This window comes from Peromyscus maniculatus, chromosome 2 (genome assembly GCF_049852395.1).
Source record: "Peromyscus maniculatus bairdii isolate BWxNUB_F1_BW_parent chromosome 2, HU_Pman_BW_mat_3.1, whole genome shotgun sequence".
NCBI lineage: Eukaryota > Metazoa > Chordata > Mammalia > Rodentia > Cricetidae > Peromyscus > Peromyscus maniculatus.
In genome coordinates this window covers 94,645,548-94,652,259 of record NC_134853.1, presented here as the reverse complement: position 1 = coordinate 94,652,259, position 6,712 = coordinate 94,645,548, and the positions used below count along the sequence as shown (strand labels likewise).

Here is a 6,712-nt window from a genome sequence, read left to right as displayed (position 1 = left end):
ATTAGATAAATCAACAAACTTATATTAATGGAGGCAGCCTTGTGAGCTATAGGCTTAAATACAGAGAATGGAAAAATGCCCTTTTATGACTCTCGAAGAGTTCATATTGAGGACAGGACTTGATTTTTATCTTAATTTCATTTTATAGCCACTCTTACCTTGACTCATACTCACTAATTGTGTCACTAGCTGACTTCCTTTCATTTGTATTTGGGCAAGATATCACTAGGAAGCAGTTACCATTTTCAACAGAAATGGGAAATGGTGCAATACTATGACATAGTAAAAAAATAAAAATAAAAACAACAGGTCCTTTCTAATTATAGATAAAATACACCTATAAGACAAGAAGGCAGGAAACCTTATCTCAACCTCAAAGGCTTCTGTTCCTTTGTATAAAATCAGGTGACCAGTCTATCAATGTATCTTAGGGTTTCTATTGCTGTAAAGAGCACCATGACTATAGAAACTCTTATCCAGGAAAATATTTACTTGAAGTGTTAGCTGATGGTTTCAGAGATTTAGTCCATTATAATCATAATGGCAAGCATGGCAGTGTGCAAACAGACATGGTGCTAGAGAAGGAGCTGCTTGTTACATATTGATAGGCAGGCAATAGGAAGTAGACTATCTCACTGGGCATGACTTGAGCATATATGAACCTTCAAAACCTACCTCCACAGTGGCATACTTCCTCCAACAAGACCATACCTACAAACATACCATACCAACAAAGCCACACCTCCTAATAGTGCTATCCCCTGTGGGAAACATTTTCTTTCGAACCACCACACCATATAACCAACCTTGCTCATTGGAACATTCTGAAATGAAGTGCTCTTTGCTTGTGCTCTATGACATGATGGCCACCATAGGCATGTCATTCAATTAGCTGGTAGACTTACAAATTTTTATTTCATTGCATTTATTGTAATTATGTTATTGAAAACATGAAATTTGTCATATGTTGTCAGTCGTTGTAAGTCTGTACTATCTCATTCAAGTCTCACATACTGAGATTCAGAACCACCTTATTTATGGAATTGTTATCCGTGACTTCCTCCATTTAAAAGTCTTTTTCAACATCAAAATCCATTTTGTGTCTTCAGATATTGAAGTTTTCCATTCAACTTTCTTATTCAGATGTAGGATGAGAAAGGGTAAGTGTAAACAGCAAAGCATCCACAGAGACCAAGAGCATCTTCACAGGGTTCTTATCAGTGAGCTCTCCAGCAGAATGTATTACTGCCTTGTCACTTGTTCTGTGGTAGTAGCTGAAAGCAGTCTGAACTATCACAAGGAAGTTGTGTCCTTCCTTTAATATCCTCTTACATAGGTCATGGTTTCTGGCTCATAAGAAATTCATACCTTTGAGAGGACTGCCTGTCACAGAAAAGATGACATAGGGATTTAAAAATTATCACTAGTGGAATGAATGCAGATAACCCAGTCATGTGTGGGAAGACTTCCTAAAGACAGAGGTTAAGGGAGGGGTAAAAATTGTCACAGTGCTAGTTTGGGTCTGAGTTGAAAGGCACTGGGTTTAGTTTTGTAGATGTCATGTGTTCATTTGCACTGGCTAGTCTCCATTCTGAGGAGCTATGGTCTTCCCCAGCATTATAGTCCTTTGTCCCTATGAGTGCAGATCAGATATATGCACCAGAGGATTGGCATCCTGGTAACTTAGCTCTGTTTACCTTGTTACAAAGTAGAAGACTAGCTTTCTCACACTCTTATAACTTGAGAAAAGTTTTATTTTGAATCATTTATTTCGAGAAAATTTTGTCCATAAACATAGCGAAGAACTCTGCCCTTGGTAGGAAGGTATATGGTGGCAGTATTTACTGGGTATTGAACAGGAAGCATAGAGGACAGGCTGAAACTTTGGTTAGGTAAAATTTTCAAAGCTCTGCTTCTAATAACTTACTTTTGCAAGTTAGGTCTCAACAGTAGAGATTCCACAGCCTCCCAAAATGGCACAGCAAGCCAGGGAACAAGGAACAAAAACATGAGCATGCAGCGGAGATCTAGTGTTCAAATCATGAGAATCTGGAAGGATGTTGCTGGAGTGAGATGCTCAAACAAACATCTGAGTCTTGCAACACTTACATTGGCAAGAAAAAAAAAACACTCATCAAGTCAAACTTTTTTAATCCATCAAATGACACAAGTTTAATAGTCAAAAAAACTTTGGTGAGAGGTAGGCTGTCAATCACTTACTACCTTCCTTAGGATATTTCCCAACAACAGCTCTCCATGTCTGTATGTCATAGGATGGATAAATAAATAAATAAATAAATAAATAAATAAATAAATAGGATAAGCAAAGTGTCAAGCATCAAACATAGGGTCTGACATTGAGTAAGCCTTTAGTACAGCCATGCCTACAATGGCTAATTTTTATTGTAATTATGCATTGCAGATTAACCAGACAATAAAATCAGGGCAATGGACCATTCCTTTTTTATTGATATCTGTTTATGTTCATGAAAAATTTAATTTCACTCTCTGTCTCCTCTTGCTCTTTGGAGACCAGGAGGTAAGTGAGGTAGGAACGAGAAGTGGTACCCCTGGGAGAAGAGATAACTCTCAAACAACATCATTTGTTTTTTTACCTTCATTTACCCGAATCTGCAACCTGGGAATTCATGTCAATTGATCATAAAGAAGCTTTATTAAAAAAACAATAATAATAAAGTTTCCAGGTTAATTCCAGCTCCTGATCCTGAGGGCAGCACTTACATGGGCAAAAGGGGATTCTCTCCAAAGATGGTATTGATTTCCAGTTACTTTTCCTTCCTCACAGAGTCTTTTCTCCATTGCAACAAACACCAAAGTTATCATTCTCTTTATGATCACTCCTTCAAGTCAAACCCCAAACTAACTGTAAAATAAAGGAGAGTTCTGCAGTATACTGTCTTCTGGTATGAGCAGAGTCTTTAAGCCTAAAATGCCAAATGCCCTAAAAAGAGATGAGACACAGCATATATAGCAGTGATCAGGATTTAAGGTATGTCCCAGGAATGGAAGTAGACAAGAATAACAGTGAACACTCTTTTGTCTTTCTTTCTTACTTACTTTATTTCTCCTTCTTCTGCTTCTATCTCTTTCCCCCTCCCTCATACATTTACACAAAGCCTATGCTATGCATTTGTCTTCCTACCTCAATTGCTTCATGCCTAAAGGATTTCCCAGAATCCTCTGAATTGACACCATGCTTCTGAATAGGAATGCATCACCAGGAAACCCCTCAAAGGTAAGATTACATATTTTAGATGAATTTCTAAAAGGCCTTATTAAATAATAAACATGGAGCCAAATATGGGGTGAAAGCCTTAGAGATCAAGGAAGTAATGATAGCCACCAACCTTGCCTCTCCAGCTCTGCAGCTACCAAATGGGGCTTCTTCCTGTCTAACCTGCACCTTTATTGCCTTGCTGTCCTGCCCTCTCATTGGCTCTTAGTTCAGCTACTTCACTTCCTTGTCACTGCCTGTCTGGACGGACCTCCAGGTCTCTGTGGTTAGTACTGGGATCAAAGGCATGTGTCACCATGCTTGGTTGTTTTCTAATGTGCCCTTGAACACACAGAAACCTTGCCTGCCAAGTGATTGGATTAAGGGCGTTTGCTACCATTGCTTGACTTTTGTGTTAGTGGCTTGCTATGACCTCTGATCTCCAGGCAAACTTTATTTATTAATATACAAATAAAATATAATCACATTTCAGCACAAATAAAATATCACCACAACTTATTGCCTCAACCAGATACAGATACTGATCTGGGAGGGATTTGTGACTGTAAGCTAGAACTGTGCCATACTGTACCATACCCATAATCCACAGGTGGCCATTTAACACATGATATGTGCTCCAGCCAAATTAGATGTGCTGGACCATGAATTCCATTCCACATTAATTCAACTAACAACGAGTCAAAATCAGTAGGAAAAATACTATATTTGTTTTGAACACGGACACATTTTTTTCTTGTCACTCTTCTGTAAACAATACTGAACAACTATTTATATAGGAGTACATTTTATTTGGCACTGCAAGAACTCTGAAGCTTATTTCAACTATGCAGATGGATGTGCATCCATCCCAGATAAACACTACACCATTGCATGTAAAGGACCAGAGTATGTTTCTCAGATGCCCCTGTCCTGAAAACCATCCTCTACATGCTGAAACTTCTTGTTAATCCTATGTTACTAAACCTCACATCATGATTATTTGTTTCCCTTAAGAAGCTACATAGTTATAATTTGAAATATAATGCCTTGCCAACATTGCATTTGTCTTAGAATGAACTGGTCTAGACCAGTACTTGGTCCCAGAATTAACTCACGGATATTACTTGGGAATTTCTTAGGACCATGCATTCTTAGCCCCACTAGATAAAATGCTCCTGAAGCTGTGAGCATAGAACTCTGATGAAAAGAAACCCCACATGACTTGGTGAGAAGAATCTTAAAGACAGGGAGTGTAACTTGAGGTAGGCACTTCTCCTGTCCCAAAGGGGTTGACCCTTTGTCTCTGAAAGGGCTGTGTTAGGGCAGGATCCTCTGAAGACGCAAGATTTCCCAATCTGTGCCACCACAAAGGTACAGCTGATTCTGTTTTTGACTCTCTCCCTAGTGCCTTCCTGATGTAGTTCTTCTTCCTGCTTACCAGGAGATGTGTTTATTCAAAGGGTTCAGTCACCTTCCAAAATAAAAACACCACAGTTTAACCAGCAAATATTGACTCAAGCTTGTGTATTTCAGCAACTCCCAGTGTTTGCAGGCTCAACAGGCAAACAAAAGCAGGTACAGGAAGTTATTGTGGTGTTTGAAGCCCTTGTTTGTTTTTGTGCAGCTGATGCCTGTTGCCTATTGTGTGAGACTGGTTACTAAAGAAGCACTCTACAGTTGATAAGGCCAAAGGCTTTAATAGAATACAAATGCATCTTACATTTCCACTTGAAGAGTTTATTTTAATTGTGTTTTGAAATACATTGTACCCTAAAGGCCTCTCTTTACCCAACAATGTGCTTCCTCAAAATCCAATGTTGCAAAGAGCAGAACGTATAAAGGAGTGCTATCTAATGGGCAGATTTGAATTCAGGAATTTAGTTTGAAGGTGGATGTTGGTCACCTTCTGTATAGACTTAAAATTTTCTTCAAATATGAGAAGAAAAAGTGTCAGAAGTTCCATATATATTTTGCTTTGTTGTTATTGTTGTTTTAAAGAACACAGGGAATCACTATGTAGCCCTGGCTGACCTGGAAGCTGTTATGTAGAAAAGGCTGGCCTGAAACTCAGATCCACATTCATTTGCCTCCTCCTTCCAGGGTTAGAGAGTAGGGTCACTAAGCCCAACTGCCCAGTTCCTTTTGCATTTTTTTCCTAAGCTCATCAGCATTATCCTCTTAGTGAGTACTGAAAAGAATTTTTTTCTACCTTGTGTGTTGGGAGACATAGGTATGAGATGCAAGCTTGTACCAGGATGGGACCAGATGGGAGGAGCACAGAAGAGCTTAGCAGTAGCTTAGGAATTTGGGGACAGGAAGGCACAAGGCCAAAGGGAAGCCAAGATTCCAAAACTCAACCTTCGGCCTATTCTCTCCTACTATACTCATTTCATTGCTTGTTTGTCTTATTTCTCTTACCTTCCCTTTTTCTTTTCACTCTTGGGAATTATCTTTTCTCCCTTCTTTCTCATCGTTAACTCCCTCCTCCTGAATAATGTAGTCAGGGAAGCAACTAAAGGGAAACTGAAGGAATTAGTCCCCTAGCTAAATCATGTCCTCTAACCCAGGCACATATGTCGTAAACATATTCTTACATATCATACAGAGGCATAAGAGTACATATACATGAATTTAAAGAACATAAGAAGATTCTTTGGCTGTATATTGGCAAATATGTGAAAGAATTTTTTTCATCGAAGTGACACTAACCTTGAAAACATTAAAGAAGAAAACTGTGCTTTGTGGTCTCCTACCTCAAACACTCAGTCAGTAATGGTGAAATCAGGTTTCATGTAGTCTGAAAACCAGCACTATTACTATTTTCAGGATAGGTGTAGTCAGCACAATGCATTCTGTAGTTCAAAAAAAAAATCACACTTCCATCCTGTAGCATTCAGTGAAGTAGCCAAAAAATAAAATCATAACCAACCTGATATTTCATTTAACTATCTATATAAGTAACTTGCACAGGTTATCTTCTTTTGTTCATAGTGCAGTCAAATTGGAAGTATTATGAAAGATATATCAACATGAACTTAAAGATAAAACTTAGCAAGAGGCATTCAGAAGGGACTATCAGGGGTTATGCCTTTCTCAGAAGAGTAGAGCCAAGTATTCAAGTATGGGTACTTAGTAAGGGGGACACTGGAAGCTTTAGTGATCATTTTTCCTTTTTCACTGAATGAGTCTGTGCTCATGTTTCAAATGAAATCGGATGATGAAACAAAGATTAGTTCACCAACTGGCTTGTTTGTTTCTTAGAAATGACCTATGATTCCATTACTGAGAAACTGTTTTCATGCCTGAAGCCCAGGGCAGGGCTTGGTTCTCTGTAGCAATGTGATCGATACTTAGGGTATTTTGAAAGTATGAAGACAGATCCTCTCCTTGTATAAATATCAGTGCTGTGGTTATTTCCCCAACTCTCAATGTTATTAAGAGACACACTTTAGCTAAAACAGTAGTTCCCCAAGTGCC

General features: G+C 38.6%; 1 long non-coding RNA gene across 3 annotated transcripts; it reads right to left on the bottom strand.

Annotated features, from left to right (window-relative positions):
• Positions 1 to 470: 470 nt before the first annotated feature.
• On the bottom strand, positions 471 to 3,412 carry LOC121827603 (uncharacterized). Of its 3 annotated transcripts, none has more exons than XR_013049166.1 (4): positions 3,369 to 3,412; positions 2,743 to 2,884; positions 1,928 to 2,104; positions 471 to 1,383 (listed from the first exon to the last, which is right to left on the bottom strand). It is a non-coding gene; the product is annotated as an uncharacterized LOC121827603 (long non-coding RNA). The 3 variants fall into 3 exon arrangements; XR_013049165.1 differs by lacking the exon at positions 3,369 to 3,412 and adding an exon at positions 3,164 to 3,359; XR_013049164.1 differs by lacking the exon at positions 3,369 to 3,412 and having other exon boundaries at positions 2,743 to 3,156.
• Positions 3,413 to 6,712: the final 3,300 nt, after the last annotated feature.